The sequence below is a fragment of the Bos indicus x Bos taurus genome, chromosome 6, assembly GCF_003369695.1.
Source record: "Bos indicus x Bos taurus breed Angus x Brahman F1 hybrid chromosome 6, Bos_hybrid_MaternalHap_v2.0, whole genome shotgun sequence".
Classification (NCBI taxonomy): Eukaryota; Metazoa; Chordata; class Mammalia; order Artiodactyla; family Bovidae; genus Bos; species Bos indicus x Bos taurus.
The window spans coordinates 85,241,673-85,262,168 of NC_040081.1; positions in this window are offsets into that span (position 1 = coordinate 85,241,673).

Sequence of the window (20,496 nt, forward strand, 5' to 3'; positions counted from 1 at the left end):
CCACAAAAACATCTCAGAGTGAGACATCAATGTTCTTGCAACCAGGATAATTCATACTGTATTGCCTTTAAAAAATGTACCATGAACTTTATTATATTTCTTTCTATATATTCATACAATGAGGATATATATATATATATATTACACATACACATATATATCAATCAGAAATTTATGTTCACACACAAGTGTGCACCCAGATGTTTTTATGGATTTTTATGTACCCAGACATTCTATTCATAATTGCCAAAATCTGGAAGCAATCAAATTGTCCTTTTGTGGTGACTGAATAAATAAACTATGGTATATTCATGTAGTGGAATCTTTTTCTGCACATAAAAAAAAAGAGAGAGTTACTAAATCATGAAAAAAACATGATGGAATCTTAAATTTATACTACTAGATGAAGGGAATTAATCTGAAAAGGCTATATATTGTTTGATTCCAATTATATCACATTCAAAAAAAAAACAAAACTATAAAGCCAGAAAAAATATCAATGCTTGCCAGGGATTAGGAGGGATGAATAAGGAGAAAACAGGATTTTTAGGGTAGTGAAGCCTAGAATTCTATAAGATGGTGAATGCATGGTAAACAAATGTAATTATATGTTTGTCAAAACCTATGGAATGTATAAAGGTGAAGTCTAATGTAAACTATAGACTTTGAGTAATATATGTCAATGTAGTTCCATTCCTGACAATAGTGGAGAGACCGTGCATATCTAGGCAGGAAGTATATGAGAACTCTGTATGTTCCTCTCAATTCGCCATCAATCTAAAACTGCTCCATAAAGTAATCTTTTCAAAAAATGTAAATCAAATCTGAAAAAAAAATTAATGGCTGTTTTAAAACTTTTACTAGTGAATATTTTTAAATACACTCAATGTGACCTGATGCCATGTATTTAATTCTTTACTTGTATATTTTTTATTTGCAGTCAAGTGAGAGTCTTAAAACTTATGACCAGTCAAAACAAAAGCTATCAAGGCTTAATTCACCTGCCCAAACAGGAAAAACAAAACCCCCTCATGTACAAGCTGCATTAAAACAAGCTGAAGCCCAGACATTAAAGCAGCCATCAAACCATATTTCACTTACTGGAATTCGACCAAGAGCATCTCCATCTGTTTTATCAAACTCATCTCTGGCATCTGCATTTTTAAAATCTCTGACTTCCCAGTCTACATCCAAGCACTCGTTACCTTTCCAAGATACACTAAAGAAGTCTACCTCTACCAAAAAGCAATTTCTAACTAACAACACTGTACTAAAACAGCCTCAGTCAAAATCAACTTCAGAAAAACAGAATTTAATCCACAAGTCTACACTCAAACTGACCTTAGGAGACAAGTCTAAGTCCAAACAGTCATCTTTCACCGAGACTGGTATAAAAAGAAAGGAAATTGATAAGCCTAAACCAAAACAGTCAAAAGTTACCAAGTCTACACCCAAACAGACATCACCTTCACCCAATACAGGGAAAAGGCCTTCAGTTGCCAATGCTACACAGAAATCAACTATAAAGACAACAAAACGAAAGACTCCCACTGCCAAACCTGTACTTAGACAGACGTCAGCTTCCCAAGGTGAAATAAGGAACCATCATGTTCCTAAGTCTAAAAGAGCAAACTCTAAAGTTCCTGAGAGTAACACGAGGTGAGTTGCTTCTAAGCGGACTCCACCAAACAACTTAACAGGCTCCAGGTCTACTAGAAGAAGAATTACTAAGTCCACTGACAAAAAGTCTCAAAGATGCAATTATGATGGAAGCCAGAATCTACCTTCCAAAAACAAACGAAGGAAGACGAGACCTTTGCATTCTGTTGAACTGTCTTCAGGGTATCCAGCATTACCACTTACACGTAAGCATCGTGTGTAAAAACCTCATCCACCACCATTTTGTCCAATAAAATCTCATTCCTCTCATCTTCAGACTCAGTCATCTAAACTTCAAAAGCCTTGTCCACATCAACCAAAAAATCAGCTATCAGAGATTTCCATAGAAGCAGCTACTGCATCACACACAGCACCGGCTACTGCCTTTGCAAACATCGCCAAGACAGCCACTAGAGGAGCTGATGATATTACTACCAGCGCGGCTCAAATTACACATGCTACAAAAGCCCTTACCACTACCCTCTCACCTACTATCACTACCTCCACATCTCAAATCACCACCCTGCCTGCTGCTGCCCCACCACTGGACAAGAGACAACCACCCTTGAAGGTGACACAACTATGGCTGTAACTGATACTACTGCTGCTGCCATTGATGAAACCATTTCTGTCATTGAAACCACTACTGCTAAAACTGGCACAACTATTCAAGAAACTGCTGTAACTGTGACTGGCCCCACAATCCCTATAGTGAGCACCAAGTGTGCAACTGACACTGACCAACCCTGCAACCACTGCAGAGGTTCTTAAAACCACAACAGCTGCTCCAGGAGCGGACACTGCTACCCTCGGCACTACTCTGCCTGTTATCATTCTCACTCCTGCTCTCCCCAGTGCCGTCACCACCACCAGTACAACTTTGCCTGAAAAGGATGTCACCACTCCTGAAGAGTATTTTTATTACACTGAAGATGAGATTGAAGCCTCTGACTATGCATATGGCTCAGAGTCTGCTGAAGATTCCACTGCAGTTCCAGAAACTAATGCCATGGGCCCTGTAACTCCTTCAACTCCAGGCGCCACCCCCTCCTGAACCTATAATTGATAACACTACTCAGAAACTTGAGGTAATAGCTACTACACATAGCCCTTGAATATTGATCGAGTACCCCAACCAATAATCAAAATTATGTGATAAAAAACTGAAAATCCTAGCCATGAAAATATAGCAATTATTTAAGCATACTGTATTTTAGTTTTTAGTCTTTCTTCTTTATCTATCACGAACACATCAGGCCACATATTTGAAGCACCATAAGAAAAACTGTCACTGCACTTTATTATGATTAATTTCACTTGACATAGAAATGGAATTTGTCCTTCTCACTTCACTCTAAAAAGTCCTTAATGTCCTAAGAGTAAGATTCCTGAAATCCTCTTAATTCCTTAAGTACTGAAGGATAACTAAAAGGATAAAAAGATAACATTTTTTAGTGTATTTTATTCTTACGAGAGGAAATAAACACTGGAAGGTGTTTACCTATGGAATAATAAGAATATTTTATATAAGATAGATTATTTCTGGAAAACTGTGAAAACTAGAAGCAGAGATATTATTCACAGAATCTAGGAACTGAACATGCCTTCTTCCCTTGAATGAATATTTGGCCCTGGTAAATGTCAGGCCTGGCATGCTGCAGTCCATGCATGCAGACACGACTTAGCAACTGAACAACAGCAATGTCAGGAGGGTTCCAGAGGCCTGTAAGCATGTTTTATGTGAAAAAGACAATTTAAATTATTCCTGAGTTATGAATCACTGGAAGAGCAAAAATGTGCTTCCTAAATCCAGCAAGTCCCTGTCTTGTGTGGACAATGTCACTGGTATCTTTGGGACTGGCTCCCTCCCCATCACTGGAACCCGCGCACAGACTGGGACTCAAGGGGAAATAAACTGAGAAATCCTGCCCCTGTTCCTTCTCTCCATGACCATCACACTTCCTTAAAACCTCTGAGGAAAAAAACAGGAGTCTGATTTAATTTTATAGGCCCTGTATGTCTGCATGTGTGTATGCGCCAGCAAGAATAAGAGAAAGAAAGAGACTAACTTGTCAATCTAATACTTACTAGTCAATAACTCACCTGTAAGGCTGCACTTATATTTATTATTTCCATTTCACTCCACAAATTCTTTCTTTCATTCTACAATATGGAGTCAATAGCATAGATATAACAAGAGTGAAGAATCAAAAAAGAAAAAAAACAAAGATTATTTGTTTGATATGAGAAAATACAAAAGACCCAATGATTGTGATCAAAGAGAGCTCACAGTAAAGAGGGGAAAATGCCCACATATGTCACTAGTGATAGCACAGTCTAAATAGAAGAGGAGCTTCCTTATAAACTGAGAAATCAGGATAGTGATCAAGGGAGAAAAAGAAAAAGTGTTCATTTAAAAAGTGTTATTTGAACTGGACTTTTTAGATAACTTTCTCAAATTTTCAGACTTGAACAGCACTTTAAATAACTAAATTATCTTGCCAGTGTGTAAAACACAATTTAAATGGGAGAAATATAAAAATCCAGATTATGCTTCAAAATACGAAAGGTCTGGTGGCTTGGATACACAGTCAGGAGTGATAACTGTCATTGACAGCAGTGCTACTTGAAGTGTAGCTTTCCAGATGGCTCAGGGGTAAAGAATTCACCTGCCAATGCAGGAGACATGAGTTTGATCCCTGGCTCAGGAAGACCCCCTGGAGAAGGAAATGGCAACCCACTCCAGTATTCTTGCCTGGGAAATCCCATGGACAGAGTAGCCTGGTGGGCTACAGTCCTTGGGGTCAAAAAAGAGTCATTCATGTCTTAGCAACTAAGCAACAACAACTTGAAGTGTGGTCAGCAAGCTAGCTGCTGTGGCTACAGTTCAAGTCAGAGTGAAGGGCATACATCAATGTCAATATGCACACTTTCAGCTTCCTTTATGTTTATTGCTTTATCTTTTTTTCATCCATTCATCTAGTAGCAAAACTTTCTTTATGACAAAAGCACTGTATTCTGGTGTACCCTCTTCATCTAATCCCCAACAGTATTTGAGTGGTGACCTGTGCTAAGGAACTGCTGCTCTTTGCTCTCATGAATGAAGCATGCTCGCCTCATTCCGCCAGCCTCCACCAGGCCGACTTCACATACCCACTGTTATCTAGGTTCTCTAGGCATTTAAACTTGTAATCCTCACTACTAGCAATGAAAGTACTTCAGGTTTTTGAAAAGGAGAGTGAAATTCCTTTAGCTATGATTTAGAATTAGGGTGAGAGCTAGTGAAAGCCTAATTGTGAAACTGAGGGAACAATTTTGAGAGATATTAAGAAATCAATACCAGTAAGACTTGATCATTTATACAGGGTGTAGCAGTGGTCAAGAAGTAGCTTGCTATTTTCTGGCTTGGATAACTGATGGGACAGCAATATCTCAAAGCAAGATTAAAAGTCAGTGTGCAGGAAAGAAGAATGTACTTTGAGATAAATTACAACAAACCTGGACAATGTATTAAAAAGCAGAGACATCACTTTGCTGACAAAGGTCCACACAGTCAAAGCTATGGTTTTTCCAGTAGCCATGAATGGATTCCCTGATAGCTCAGTTGGTAACGAGTCCACCTGCAATGCAGGAGAGATACCTGGGCTCTATGCCTGGGTTGGGAAGATCCCCTGAAGAAGGGAAAAGCTACCCACTCCAGTATTCTGGCCTAGAGAATTCCATGGACTGTATAGTCCATGGGTTCAGAAAGAGTCAGACATGACTGAGCAACTTTCATGCACACACACCTGAATGGATGTGAGAGTTGGACCATAAAGAAGGTTGAGAGTCGAGGAATTGATGCTTTCGAATTGTGGTGCTGGAAAAGACTCTTGAGAGTCTCTTGGACTGCAAGATCAAACTAGTCAATCCTAAAGGAAATGAACCCTGAATATTCATTCAAACGACTGGTGCTAAAGCTGAGGCTCCAATACTTTGGCTACCTGATGCAAAGAGCTGACTCATTGGAAAAGACACTGATGCTGGGAGGAGGATAAGGAGGTGGAAGACGATGAGATTGTTAGACAGCATCACGGATTCAATGGACATATTTCAAGCAAACTCTGGGAGATAGTGGAGGACAGGGGAGCCTGATGTGCTGCAGTTCATGGGGTTGCAAAGAGTTGGACACAACTTAGCAACTGAACAACATCAGCAATACACATTCCCCCCCTCTCTCTCTTTGAGACAAATCACACACCTTTGGGTCCTAAAACCTAAGAGCATGTTATAATTTCAAGTGCCCATTGCATGTTTACTAAAATAGATCATAGATTAGGCCACAAATACAACCTCAAATGTTAAAAACATGAAGATTCTACAACTGGGAATCTCTCTTGCTAGACTGCAACAAACTAAAAATTAATTATAAAATCTAACAAAAAATGACCAATTACTTTTTCAAAAGAAAAAAACTAAAAATAAACAGTATTAATAAGTATTTTAAAATAAAAATCAGACTATTTTGCAAGCTAATGGAGTGAAATCAAAGTTAAATTAAGAGGTAAAATGCTGTTAGTATTATGTTAAGATTATAGCAGATTTATCAAAAAGTTATACAACCCAGAAATTAACAAAAGAATTCCAAATAGGGTAGAAGGAATAGAAAAAGACTAAGATCTTTTTTCCAGCTTTATTGAACTATAATTGAGAAAACTGTGTATATTTAAAGTGCTCAATGTGACAGTTTGAAACACCTTGCAATATGATTACATCAAGTCAATTAATACATCCAACATCTCAGTCACTTTTTCTGTTTGGTGAGAACACTCAAGATTTACTCTTTCAGAGAATTTCTAGTACTCAATAAAGTATAATTAGCCCTAGTAGTATACTGTACTTTAGATCCTCAGAATGTATTCATCTTATAACTTAAAGTATTTTGACCAATATCTCCCCATTTCTCCCCACCCCCAGCATCTGCCAATCACCATTCTACTCACTGTTTCTATGAGTTTGAATTATTCTTTTTTTAGATTTAATATATAAATGATACCATATAGTACTTGTCTTTGTCTAGCTTACTTCACTTGGCAACTAATCTTTGACAAAGTTGCCAAGAAAACACAACAAGGAAAAAAAAATAGTCTCTTCAATAAATGGTGTTGGGAAAACTGGATATACACATGAAAAAGAATGACTAACACCTTGTTTTACAATATTCACAAAAATTAATTTGAAATAGATTTAAAAGACAAAAATCTTAGTTTGAAAATGACAGCTCTTTTTCCCTTTACTACAAAGAAAAGGGAAAATCCTATAAGTATATAATTAAGAAAAATGTATTTTTGCAGTACTGTCAAATTGTTCTCTGAAACAATGTATGACTTTTCTTAGGTGACTGCAAATTAATACAGCTAAAATAGGTATAAACAGTTATTCTTAGGGAAATGGATGAAAGCAGCATTACTAATTAATAGCAATATACCTTAAAAATTCTTTATAGTTGTACAAACTCACCTGGAAAATAATGGTTAATATCATGACAATAACACATAAATATATAATGCAAAAGTTGTTTATTGCTCTTTAACTAGCAATCTAGTTAAAGTTTATGCAGTAGAATTATTACGAAAAACACATCTTGCCCTTTTAAGCATACATGTATGTGAACACTGGACAATAGATGACATAGTCAACACACAATTTGAGTACACATTTTGAAAGCTTAAGTTCCTATATAGAGCACACATAGAGACTAAAAGATTTGTGCCTCTAAAAAATACATGAAATACGAAATATATCTTTGAATTAAACTTTTTTATTTAAAAACTAACAATAATTCAAATTGAATCATAAAATCTAATTTCATAATTTATGAGATGGCTGTCAAATTAACTTCTAAAAGAGCGAAATGGTTAAAACAATAAAGAAATGGAATTTCTAACAGAACAAAAAGAGTTAATTTTTCTAATTTAAAATAGCTGAAGAGTGTAGACTAGGCTGTGTAAAGTACTTACTTGGCCCTACAATATATCATATTCTATTGTCAATTCTTCCAGCTCCAAGATAAAGATATGTTCATTATTGGGAAAATTACACATAAAAAGGAAGTGCTTATCCAATAAGTGTCAAGAAGTATTTAGAATTAATACACAAGTAATCACCTAATTGTTAATTTCTTTCCTCTTCCCTGGTAGAATAAAAGAAAGAAGGAGAGAACATATTATTGATATTCTCATTAGATTAAGATTAATCTATAGTAGTTTCTCAATAAAATCAAGAATCACTGACTCATTCTTAGGACTTAGGAGATCCCCAACATTTTAGCTCTGCAGGAAACACCAGTCTTCAGAAATGGTCCTTTTTAATAGACTCCAGGCATATAATACTATATCTATGATGTCTTTCTATGCCATCTTTTAAATTTCCCCATTGTGCCACATTTTTGGTGTATGTATTATGTTTAAAATAAAAAAAGTGCATAATTTGTAAATAAATGAAGTGCATTTTTTAAATAGTAGGGATGAATAACTAAAACATTTGAAGCAAAATTTTATCCAACTTTGTCATCTTTGCCTTAGAATTCAAACAAGTGGACTCACTTGCTCTTATCTAGCCTCTCAGAAATTATATATCCTCACTGCTAGAGGTCAGAAATGCTAGCTTTCAAATTCTCATTTTGAAATATTAAATATGCTTTTCTTTGTTTTCTCGGAAGAGTCATGAGAAAATCACCAGACTCAGAGCTCCCTCTATAGGTGATGTTAGATAAAATAAACGGGGTTTATTTAAATAAACCAAAGTGTTCAGATTTTTGGATAGAGACAATTCATTTATTTTTATGCACAGTTATTTCAACATGAATTACTTCATTTCAAAAGAACTAGAGAAAATTATATAATAGCATTGTAAACTAATAAATAATAAGAACAAAGGTAGACTGAAAAAATGGAATACCAATAAATGAAAAATATAATTACTTAATACTAATAAATAAAAGAAGTAAGGAAAACAAGGAAAAAGCTTCATGAATAATATTATCATCTCCAAATTATTAAAAATAATGATAAACTGAAAGTAATCTATTAACTAATATATGGATAAGAGCCTGTGGAATATCCACATGCGAAGAGTTGACTCATTGGAAAAGACTCTGATGCCGGGAGGGATTTGGGGCAGGAGGAGAAGGGGAAGACAGAGGATGAGATGGCTGGATGGCATCACTGACTCGATGGACGTGAGTCTGAGTGAACTCTGGGAGTTGGTGATGGACAGCGAGGCCTGGTGTGCTGCGATTCATGGGGTCGCAAAGAGTCAGACACAACTGAGCAACTGATATGATCTGATAATCATAAGTCATTAAAATTATGTATATACTTGACAAATTCACACTGCTATATATAAAATAAGCAACTAATAAGAACCTAATATATAACACAGAGAAGTATACTCAAAACTCTGTAATGACCTATATGGAAATAGAATCTTAAAAGATATATTTTTATAATGGATTCACTTTGCTGTACAGAAGAAACTAACACAACATTGTAAATCAACTATATTCCAGTAAAAATTAATTTAAAAAACAAATAAATGAGAAATTATTTTATGAAATTGGTAGACTAAAGAGGTCATTTAAGCCACGTTGACTCGTCAATTATTTTTAACTGTCAGCAACAGTGTTCTCTGAAACCACATTGTGAAGCTGATGATCATAATAGAAACTATATTTCCCAAAGGAAAAATTATACTGGAATTCATAGTTTTAGCACCAATAAATTCATATAACCAAAAACCAAAGCCAGAATAAATATACAGCTCTAAAAATTATTATGAAGTCAAAGAACAACTTTGAGTCATTGAATTATTTGCATGTAAATGAGGGAGACTGTTCTCAGTGAACAAAGGAAAAATGAGAATTGTGATAAGAAGGAAAAAAGAAAGGGGAAAAATGATACTATCTAGAAACACTAAGTCATATTTTACATTTTGGCAATAAATCAGCAACTCACAAAGGTGTCAGCCTAGACAGGCACCATGTGAGTAGTTTGGCTGTTGTTGTTCAGTTTCTAAGTCATGTCTGACTCTTTTATGGCCCCATGAACTGTAGCTTGCCAGGCTCCTCTGTCTATGGGATTTTCCAGGCAAGAATACTAGAGTGGGCTGCCATGCCCTTCTGCAGGGGATCTTCCTGATCCAAAGATCAAATCCACGTCTCTTGCATTGGCAGGCAGATTCTTTACCAGTGAGCCACCAGGGAAGCCCTTTGACTATTGTCATCAAATATTGTTTACACATTCTCTGGAAACTGAGAATGGGATGTTTCCTTTGGTAAAATCTTCCAATGTTCCTCCACTAACATTTCCAGCTTATTTAGACAGGTTTGTGCCTTATTCTTTATCAGAATTTTTTGAAATTATAGTTTTAAAAAAATAAGAAGGTTAAACATAATGATTATATAGAGTCTAACTGCAGAATACAGAAATATAAAGCACAAAAAATATACAATTATTGAATCAATATTTGATTTCACATTAATTTTGTTATAAACATTAAAAGGTCTGTAGTTAGTAATTTGGTTAGCCCTTTAGAATTTAAAAGGGAATTTTTAAGATAAATTTGGAATCCCAGGTCCAATTTTTTAAAAAATCTTCCCAATGATTTTGTCTCTAGAAAATCTAGAAATCTAAAATAAACCAGCTCATTCAAAATAATTCTAGGAATGACACTGTGGGTAATACTCCAAGTTCAAAATCATTCCTGTCAAACAAAAATATTAAAGCATCTAAATATGTGGCTACAGAACGGATATCAATTGGGAAGGGAAGAGTTTTAAAAAAGGCTCAGGAATTTGACTTTTAATTTTTATATCCTCAAAACATAATTAGAAACTGGAGTGAGAAAAGACAATCTTATTCTTCCTGTTTTTTTTAAATTGAAGTTGAGACTATGGATGAAGGAAAATAAGCTAGGAGACTATTTCTTTTGCTCAATATTTGAATATGATCCTCATGACATTTTAATGGCACTGATCTCTGAGTCACTGATCACACACTAATTCATGAAGCCTTGATTCAAAAGATTTAAAAGGGGAAATTTTGAGTAAAAATAACCAATAGTGGAAAGGGGAGTGCTGCAGTGGTAGGCAAGTTAAAATGGAGGTAGTCTTGTTAGGCTTCAGAGACAAGAAAGCAGAGCAGGACTCAAATTGCAACATCTGTTGGATGGTAGAAAAAGCAAGGGAATTCCAGAAAAACACCTGCTTCATTGACTATGCTAAATCCTTTGACTATGTGGATCACAACAAACTGTGGAAAATTCTTAAAGAGATGGGAATACCAGACCATCTAACCTACCTCCCGAGAAACCTGTATGCAGGTCAAGAAGCAACAGTTAGAACTGGACACTGAACAACAGACTGGTTCCAAAGAGGGAAAGGAGTACATCAAGGCTGTAGATTGTCACCTTGCTTATTTAACTTATATGCAGAGTACATCATGCGAAATGCTGGGCTAGGTGAAGCACAAGTTGGAATCAAGATTGCTGGGAGAAATATCAACAACCTCAGATATGCAAATGTACTTTTCTAATCGCAGAAAGTGAAGAGGAACCAAAGAGCCTCTTGATGAGGGTGAAAGAGGTGAGTGGAAAAAGCTGGCTTAAACCCAACAACCAAAGAACTAAGATTATGGCATCCAGTCCTATCACTTCATGGCAAAGAGATGGGGAAAAGTAGAAACAGTGGCAGATTTTATTTTCTTGGGCTCCAAAATCACTGCAGAAAGTGATTGCAAGCCATAAAATTAAAAAATGCTTGCCCCTTGGAAGAAAAGGAGCAATCTAACAAGAACCAGTATGGCTGGTTTCAATCAACCACATGTCTTAGAAACCTACTATGTTGAAATTCTTCAGTTCAGTTCAGTTCAGTCGCACAGTCATGTTTGACTCTTTGCGACACCATAAATCACAGCACGCCAGGCCTCCCTGTCCATCACCATCTCCCGGAGTTCACTCAGACTCATGTCCATCGAGTCAGTGATGCCATCCAGCCATCTCATCCTCTGTCGTCCCCTTCTTCTCTTGCCCCCAATCCCTCCCAGCATCAGAGTCCTTTCCAATGAGTCAACTCTTCGCATGAGGTGGCCAAAGTACTGGAGTTTCAGCTTTAGCATCATTCCTTCCAAAAAACACCCAGGGCTGATCTCCCTCAGAATGGACTGGTTGGATCTCCTTGCAGTCCAAGGCACTCTCAAGAGTCTTCTCCAACAACACAGTTCAAAAGCATCAATTCTTCAGCACTCAGCCTTCTTCACAGTCCAACTCTCACATCCATACATGACCACTGGAAAAACCATAGCCTTGACTAGACGGACCTTTGTTGGCAAAGTAATGTTTCTGCTTTTCAATATGCTATCTAAGTTGGTCATAACTTTTCTTCCAAGGAGTAAGCGTCTTTTAATTTCATGGCTGCAGTCACCATCTGCAGTGATTTTGGAGCCCAAAAAAATAAAGTCTGACACTGTTTCCACTGTTTCTCCCCATCTATTTCCCATGAAGTGATGGGACCAGATGCCATGATCTTTGTTTTCTGAATGTTGAGTTTTAAGCCAACTTTTTCACTCTCCTCTTTCACTTTCAAAAGGCTTTTGAGTTCCTCTTCACTTTCTGCCATAAGGGTGGAGTCATCTGCATATCTGAGGTTATTGATATTTCTCCCGACAACCTTGATTCCAGCTTGTGTTTCTTCCAGCCCAGCATTTCTCATGATGTACTCTGCATAGAAGTTAAATAAGCAGGGTGACAATATACCTTCTTGATGTACTGCTTTTCCTATTTGGAACCAGTCTGTTGTTCTATGTCCGGTTCTAACTGTTGCTTCCTGACCTGCATATAGGTTTCTCAAGAGGCAGATCAGGGGGTCTGGTATTCCCATCTCTTTCAGAATTTTCCACAGTTTATTGTGATCCACACAGTCAAAGGCTTTGGCATAATCAATAAAACAGAAATAGATGTTTTTCTGGAACTCTCTTGCTTTTTCCATGATCCAGCGGATGTTGGCAATTTGATCTCTGGTTCCTCTGCCTTTTCTAAAACCAGCTTGAATATATGGAAGTTCACAGTTCACGTACTGCTGAAGCCTGGCTTAGAGAATTTTGAGCATTACTTTACTAGCGTGTGAGATGAGTGCAATTGTGTGGTAGTTTGAGCATTCTTTGGCATTGCCTTTCTTTGGGATTGGAATGAAAACTGACCTTTTCCAGTCCTGTGGCCACTGCTGAGTTGTCCAAATTTGCTGGCATATTGAGTGCAGCACTTTCACAGCATCATCTTTCAGGATTTGAAATAGCTCAAGTGGAATTCCATCACCTCCACTAGCTTTGCTCGTAGTGATGCTTTCTAAGGCCCACTTGACTTCACATTCTAGGATGTCTGGCTCTAGGTGAGTGATCATACCATTGTGATTATCTTGGTCATGAAGATCTTTTTTGTACAGTTCTTCTGTGTATTCTTGCCACCTCTTCTTAATATCTTCTGCTTCTGTTAGGTCCATACCATTTCTGTCTGTTGAAATTCTTAGTTACAATATATTCTTAAAAACACTTTCAACTGCTTATTCTAAGCAAACTCCTGCTGTTACCATGCCTACTCAAAAGCTAACTCCTGACAGCAAGCAAAACATTGCTGTTATCAATACCACTAAGCCCAGGTCAACCAACCCTACTATCATCACAGAGCTCATAGATCTTATGCCTAGGACTATGTTAAGGACTGTGCCTAGGACTATACACACACATATGTGTATGTATGTGTGCGTGTATATTGAAGAGAAGGAAATAAAAATTGCAAATCATAAGCTCTTTCACTAAAAAAGGTAAAATTTGAGGTATTCAAAATACAAGATATATTCAAATTACAGCAAGTATTATAGCAAATATTCCCCTTCCCCTAAACCTATGGATAGTAATGATGATCATATTGATTTTAACATTGATCTCAAAACTGAAACTTTTTTTGAAAAAGGAACAATTGCTACTTTTCCAAATGGCAACAATCCCAATGATAATTATAGTTTAGTTCAATATAATGTCCCAGGTGGAGCAGTGTAAAGAATCTGCCTAACAATGAAGGTGAACAGGGTTCAGTCCCTGGGTCAGGAAGATCCCCTGGCAGAGGAAATGGCAACCCACTCCAGTATTCTTGCCTGAAAAATTCTATGGACAGAGGAGCTGGCAGGGTACAGTCCATGGGGTCACAAAGAGTCAGCCAGGACTGAGCACATGCATTTGCATCATCATGCATGCAGTGAATAATTCTGTAATCATAATTTGAAAACAAAGTTTGCAAGAGTATGTGCCAAAGACCAAGCTAGAGAACTAAATGTGTAGCATTGTAGAATTTAAGAAATAAGCTTCCATTTCAAGCTCTCTGCCACCTGATGCAAAGAGTGAACTCATTGAAAAAGACCCTGATGTTGGGAAAGATTGAAGGCAAAAGGAGAAGAGGGCAGTGGAGGATGAGATGGTTAGATAGCATCACTGGTTCAGTGAATATGAATTTGATCAAACTGCGGGAGATCGTGAAAGACAGGAAAGTCTATTGTGCTGCAGTCCATGCGGTCACAAAGAGTCAAACATGACCTAGCTACTGAACAACAACAATTGATTTAATGCTATGCAAAATAATCGACTATGATTTTCTATTGTAGTACAAAACAATGATTTCAACCTCATTTTAAAAAAACTTGATAGATGAATCACTTTAGGAGATTCTACAACTTCAAGCATATATTGCATAAAAAATTCTTTATGTTATTATTAAATCATAATTTATATAACCAATTCTTATTTGGGGTTCAGATATATTTTCCTCACATTTTTTTTTTTACAAACAACTCTGTGATATACATGCTGGGATCTATGGTTATTTCTGTGAAATAAATATGTAGACATAGAATGACTGTGAACTTAGACATATACATCTGTCCTTAGACATAGAATGATTCAACATAGAAGTAGAACATTACATACACAGACATTTTTCTATAAATATTTTATAAAACATTTTATATTCCATTGCTTATTTTTTTAAGACAGTCATAAAAAGGTAATGTATAAAACATACCTTTGCTTTGATTTAACATAAAACCATCACATCCTTGGATAAGGCTGTGGTGTGGCAGAGACCAGGTATTATTAAAAGTAGATGAAAGCCAGATGAGAGATGATAGTGATGAGGGAGATGAAATGAGGTAGGATCCTGGATATCACTTAAAGACTCCTCATGGACAAGATGTGAGGGGTGAAAGAGGGAGTCTCAATGATTCCAAACTTTGGGTCTGAAAAACAGTGAAAGCTATAAAAGTATAGTAGTTGGTTGTACTGTAAGGAATATCAGGAGTTCCACTTTGAAGCATCAAGTTTGAAGTGTTTATTAGTGATTTAATTTGCAACAGCTCCTAAAGGAAATCAGTCCTGAATATTCGTTAGAAAGACTGATGCTGAAGCTGAAGCTCCAATACTTTGGCTATGTGATGCAAAGAACTAATTCATTAAAAAGACCCTGATGCTGGGAAAGATTGAAGGCAGGAGGAAAAGGGGACGACAGAGGATGAGATGGCTGGATGGCATCACTGACTCGACAGACATGAGTTTGAGTAAGCTCTGGGAGTTGGTAATGGACAGGGAAGCCTGGCGTGCTGCAGTCCATGGGGTCGCAAAGAGTCAGACACGACTGAATGCCTGAACTGAACTGAATTGGCAATAGCAGGTAAACAGTTGGATATTCAAGTCTGAAGTATAAGAGAGTGGTCAGGACCAGCAATTTTGATTTTATATTTAAGAGTAGATGCCATGGCAGTGGCATTTAGAACCATGGGGCAAGATGAGGGTACCAAAGAAGTGACTGTAAAGAAAAGAAAAGAGGATCAAATGCCAAGACCTGGGGCACCTCAACATTGAGGAGTTTCCACATAAAATCAAAAGTTCTAATAATTTTTATTAATCACAAAATGGAGTATGTTCTCTTTGATTAAATTTCTGAATCTCCTTGTGTTAACATTAGGAAAGATAATTTTAAAATTAAACTAACATATAAATAAAATGTTACTATGAAATATGTCACCCACCCCCACAAATATCATCAGCCAGGTGGACTCCAGGTTAAGCAGAACTTCAGCACAGAAGGCACAGATAAATGAAGGATCATAATGGTTTCCTTAGGAAGTTGTTAAATAGAATAACTTATAGTTTCTGTCACCTGAAGACAAGAATCTCTTCATTCATCCCCCCCAAAAAAAAACCTCTTGGAGATTTACAAATATCTGGTTAACAAAACTGTAATTTTGAACTTCATGAAGACATATATATTGATTAATGTTTTGAAGCAAATGGAAATTTTAAATGCAAAAGAAAGTAAATCACTGCTGCTGCTGCTGCTGCTGCTAAGTCACTTCAGTCGTGTCTGACTTTATGCAACCCTATGGACAGCAGCCCACCAGGCTCCTCTGTCCACAGGATTCTCTAAGCAAGAATACTGGAGTGGGTTGCCATTTCCTTCTCCAAAGTAAATCATATTATGAGTCAAATCAGCTTAACATTCTTAAGTGTATGTGGCCTTTCTGGTTTGAAAGTGATGGCTTCACATCTCATGAAAAGACAGCATTATGTATTGTTCTTCTACTGGCACATTTACTATATTGTTGATTATCCAGCAAGAATTCAGCTCAAGAGACTCTTTAAAGTAAGGGTGAATTAGAAGTCATGTTCTTCGAATAGTAAAGGAATTACCCAAATGGAATATGTTGGATCTACTAAAAGTGGTTCTTTGAAGAAGAAAGCCATTCTTTTGCATTGCTCTCTCATTCAGTTCAGTTCAGTTCAGTCACTCAAGTCATGCCCCATTCTTTGCGACCCCATGGACTGCAGCATACCAGGCTTCCCTGTCCATCACCAGAGCTTACCGAAACTCATGTCCATCGAGTCGGTGATGCCATTCAACCATCTCATCCTTTGTCATCCCTTTCTCCTGCCTTCAATCTTTCCCAACATCGGGGTCTTTTCCAATGAGTCAGTTCTTCGCATCAGGTGGCCAAAGTATTGGAGCTTCAGCATCAGTCCTTCCAATGAGTGTGCAGGACTGATTTCCTTTAGGATTGACTGGTTAGATCTCCTTGCAGTCCAAGGGACTCTCAAGAGTCTTCTCCAACAATACAGTTCAAAAAGCATCAATTCTTCAGTGTTCAGCCTTCTTTATGGTCCAACTCTCACATCTATACATGACTACTGGAAAAGCCATAACCTTGACTATAAGACCTTTGTCAGTAAATTAATGTCTCTGCTTTTAAATATGCTGTCTAGGTTGGTCATAGCTTTTCTTCCAAGAAGCAAGCACCTTTTAATTTCATGGCTGCAGTCACCATCTGCAGTGATTTTGGAGCCCAAGAAAATAAAGTCTGTCACTGTTCCCACTGTTTCCTCATCTATTTTCCATGAAGTGATGGTACTGGATGCCATGATCTTTGTTTTTTGAATGTTGAGTTTTAAGCCAGCTTGCTCTTTCTTAGTGCCATTATTATTATTATTATTATTAATTGATGTATTCTCAGGACCAACTACAAAGCCTAAAAATATATTTTTTTAATATTTCTGAAAAATTGAATAAGTGGATTTATTGTAACAGACAGGGTTTCCCAGGTGGCTCAGTGGTAAAGAATCTGCCTGCCAATGCACAGATACACTGATGGGGAGATATAAGAAATGGGGGCTTGATACAAGATACAAGAGATACAAGAAATGGGGGCTTGATCCCTGAGTTGGGAAGATCCCCTGGAGTAGAAAATAACACCCCACTCCAGTATTCTTGCCTGGAAAATTCCATGGACAGAGGAGTCTGGTGGGCTACAGTCAATGGGGTGGCAAAGAATCAGACATGACTGGGCATGCACACACATTATAACAAATGCTTTAAATATGAGATTTAAAGTTATAATACATATTTTTACATACAAATCAAGTAAGATAAAATGCTATTAACTCAGTATACAAGTGGTTAGGTTTTAACCTGTTATAACCAGATTTATAAATAATTTTACACCATATTTTATTCATTTATAAATTCTATCATTTAAATCTAAGAAGATCTTACAATGTGTATTAGGAAAACATTACCCTTCTTCTACAGAGGAGGTTAAATGATCTGTCTACAGAAAAATTGCTAAGTGATAGCCTGAATTTAAACATAAATTTAATTCTATTTACTGTACAAGAACTATCATTAAGTAAAGTAAATGTCTATTCATTGAATTACCTCAGTGAATTTTCAAATACTCTAATTCTCACAGCTACATTTCCTCGGCAACAGAATTTTTACCATCTGACTTGGCTTGTGATTTAATACGTATTTACATGTGAAAAACGGTACATGATTAAGAATAACATAACAAATATCTAGGCAAAACAAACTTCATATAATTAAGAATATACTCAGAAAGTTCTAAAGTAGTTGCAAATAAAATGGTTTTGATATTCACTTTCTAACAGGTTAATGAGAAAAATGCTCTTTATATTTTTCTGAATAAAATTATTTAAGAAAATATTTCAACATTTTAAGCAATTGGAAGAATTTTGATTTACATCTTCTCATTGGATGTTTTCATACACTGATTATTTCAATTCTACCTAAATGCCATGGGAGTAAATTATGCAAAAGATAGTTAATTAAAGTTGTAAAATGGTAGGATTATAGGACAATATAAATATAGGGCAATATATTGTATTGTTAATTAATGAAGGCAATGGCACCCTACTCCAGTACTCTTGCCTGGAAAATCCCATGGACAGAGGAGCCTGGTAGTCCATGGGGTCTCGAAGAGTCAGATACAACTGAGCGACTTCACTTTCACTTTTCACTTTTCACTTTCATGCGTTGGAGAAGGAAATGGCAACCCACTCCAGTGTTCTTGCCTGGAGAATCCCAGGGACGGGGGAGTCTCATGGGCTGCCGTCTATGGGGTCGAACAGAGTCGGACACGACTGAAGCAACTTAGCAGCAGCAGCAGCAGCACCAATAACAATTAATACTAAATTACTAGATTTTTTTCTTGTTAAAATTTTTCATGAAAGAATGATAGCCTAGAAATCACAGGATAAATTATTAAGAATAGTCATTAACCATCACAGTTCATACTGAACAAATATAAGGATGCTTATGGTCTTGAGAGAGAGTATGCAAAGAGAAAATCCTCCTTTGCCAGAAATATCTGTTTGGTTGCTTTTGTTTCAACTTAACCTGGAGCAATCTCATCTACATGAAATGTTTTCCTCCACCCTCAACATTATCATCCCCAAACCCCAGAAAAAGAGAAACAGAAAAACTGTTACTATATCAAATGAAGACTCATTTGATTAGTCCTCTATAATTACTGAAGGCAACAGGACATTTGGGGATATTTTTCAGGTTCAAAAAGGAACAAATTTTCACCAGAACCCAGGGAAAGCACCCCTGGAAAAGAATCTAGTTGAATAACCCACTAAGAATTCTCTAGGGCATTCCTGTTTCAAATTTCTTCATTAATTTCTCTACCAATTCCTCAGGGAGGGAAAAAAGGCATGGAAAAGTTAAGATGTTAATTGAGGGGCATAGTGAGTTTGAGCAACTATGGTTTTAAAAATAAATACAGTTCATTACACTGTTTTATCCTTCAGCAATGACCTTGTGGGAAAAAAACATGTAAAAGAGACCAAAAAGTAATAATTCTTTTGTGGATGTTGTTGGCCACTCAGACCATGAATCTAACCTGTGTTTTCACTGCAGGGGCACCTGCAGTGGCAGCATGGGGTCTTAACCACTAGACTATGAAAGAAGTCTGAAAAAGTTACAATTCTTTTATTCATTCAACAGCCATAACAATATCTCTACTTACTATCTCTTTGGATTAGAAGAGAAAAGTAAAACAAAGAGGAGGTTGAGGGTAAGTAAACAAAGGATTCAAAGGAAGAGCAGGACAGAAAACATTGAGAACATTTGAGTTCTCTAAATGGATTAGAAGGAATTAAATTTCTGAGAGATTTTAACAAAGCCTGTGCTTCCCTTATATTTCCACATCCTCCCAACTCCATGCATGTTTGGGGGGTGGTGTGTTCTGAGGTCTATGTAAGGAGGGCGTTTACATCTCAGACTTAATGGTTCTCAGCTAACTGAGTCAATGATTCTGTCTTTAAAAACATGAACATAAACACTTTCCCACTCAAATATCAAGTACACAGTTGTTTCACAAACTGGACTATTCAGAAATGTAGATTGTATAACCATATTGTTATTTGTTTCTCTAAGAATGACCTCTTAGTTTTAAAATGCTATTTTTCCTTTAATACCTATTGAAAGATTTATGAAATAATTTTCTTGATTTTACAGCTTAATTACACATTATTCCCTAGTTTCATAAAATTTTACATAAGATGACACAGTTTTCACATTCTCTATAGATTCCTATTTGACCATCTGTGCAAACTTATTTAAATAACTCCACTTTTCTGAATTTTTTCTTCTTTTCCCTTCATTTCTTAGAGAATGACTTTTACAACATTTTGGCCTCACACAAGGCTTTGACTCACAATAAAAATAAATTCACACTTATATCCTATTGTTTTCTAATTAATGAACATAGTAGATCCCTCTATTTTATTAGGTAATTTTTAATTCTGCCTAATGATTGTGAAATGGCAACCCACTCCAGTGTTCTTGCCTGGAGAATCCCAGGGAGGGGAGCCTGGTGGGCTGCCATCTATGGGGTCACACAGAGTCGGACACGACTGAAGCGGCTTAGCAAGCAAGCAAGCAAGGAATGATTGTGATAGG